Consider the following 1,771-nt stretch of genomic DNA (forward strand, 5'->3'; position numbering starts at 1 on the left):
CTGTCTGTCTGTCTGTCTGTCTGTCTGTCTGTCTGTCTGTCTGTCTGTCTGTCTGCTTCTGTGCGGGAAGTGTGACCAGTGGCGTTTTTGCTGCTTGTTCAAACGTTGGAATAAAACTTGAATTCTCTCTCTCTCTCTCTCTCTCTCTCTCTCTCTCTCTCTCTCTCTCTCTTTAAATTCCACCCCCATCCTTGCCCATTTCTCAGTCTACCTCCCTCCCTCCCTCTCCTCTCTTCTCCCCCTCCCCCACCTCACCCTCTCCCCCACGCTCTAGTCTCGCGGTACCACTGTGCCCGGTGCCTACTGTAACTCGTCCATCATCTCTGGCAAGACGGTCAGTGGCATCGATACCATGATTACAGTAGTAGTTACTGCGTGAATTCACCCTGGAATCTGACGACTACTTCCATAGGCTAAACTTGTTTGTTTGTTGTTTTCAAATCTCGGTTGAGACTGAATGTTAGTTTCTTTTCAAGCACTATTTTCTCATTTGAAAATCTATCGCATCCAAGGCATGGGACCTAGAAACGACAAATCCAACTTAGATAACACATTTCCACAAAACGATAATTCACCCTTAGATAACACATTCCCACCACAGGGCGCGCCACTGGTCACATGACCACACCAGGGGCACATCACCAGGTCACCAGGGGCACATCACCAGGGACACATCACCAGATCACCAGGGACACATGACCAGGGACACATCACCAGATCACCAGGGACACATGACCAGGGGCACGGTTGGAGCACAAGTCTCTGGCTCCAGTCTGGGATCGATCCCAATTCTTTTCGCCCCTCCAGAAACAGCAAACTACATCAACATCCCAGGGTCCAGGGAGATAACTCAATGCTCAGCACGGGAAGAAATCTTCCAATGTTTTGCTGTTAAAAAGTCCCGATATTTCACAGAGTAATATGCTACCGCATGAAAAAAGAAGTAAAACTCTGTATATTTCACAAAGCCTTCAACACCAAGCTCTCACTGCAAACATTGAAGGCAAACGAGGCAGGGGTAGACCCAGAGCAATCTACTTGGAACGTCTAATCAAAAGAGTGACAGGGAAAGATCAAGGTAGGAATATTTTAGATTTTGTTTGAGCGTACGAGCAAAGGTATGAAGGGCTGCCATAGATTTCTACTACTAGGCACTAGGTTACAAAAGGAGAGAAGTGTATGAGGGCTACAGAGATAGCTGTCGCAGATCTGGCACCCAGTGATGAAGACAAACTTTGTCGTACTCGATTCCAGGAACCAGAATTCCTCAGGACGATCCCCGAGGGTTGAGGTGCGCGCATCTACGTTCCAGCTCACCGACCTAAGACAAGCGCCATTTACAGAGACGGGGGTGGGGGGAGGGGAGGGGGAAGAATAAGTTCCGTGTGGCTGGGATCTCCATGGAGGGAAAAGTTGAGGAGATAGAGGCGTGGAGTGAGTGGTTGTTGAGCTGTGGGAGCCGCTGGTTTGTGGGAGAAGTTTTCCCGGGTCGGAGAACATCAGGCACTGCGGGCCGTCTGTGAGGTGGGCGGGAGGAGGTTCTGTGTGTGAGGGAGGGAGTGAGGGAGGGAGTGAGAGAGTCGGGTTGTGAGGGAGTCGGGTTGTGAGTGATACGTAGCGTGAGTACATAGCGTGACGGTGGTTTGTTCAGTGTGAGTACAGGATAGGAGGAGTGTTGGTGCTGTACTCTACTGCAGGTGAGAAATACTAGGATCTCAGGATATGTGATCTCTCTCTCTCTCTCTCTCTCTCTCTCTCTCTCTCTCTCTCT

The sequence above is a fragment of the Aplysia californica genome, unplaced genomic scaffold (genome assembly GCF_000002075.1).
Source record: "Aplysia californica isolate F4 #8 unplaced genomic scaffold, AplCal3.0 scaffold00680, whole genome shotgun sequence".
In the NCBI taxonomy this organism is placed as follows: Eukaryota; Metazoa; Mollusca; class Gastropoda; order Aplysiida; family Aplysiidae; genus Aplysia; species Aplysia californica.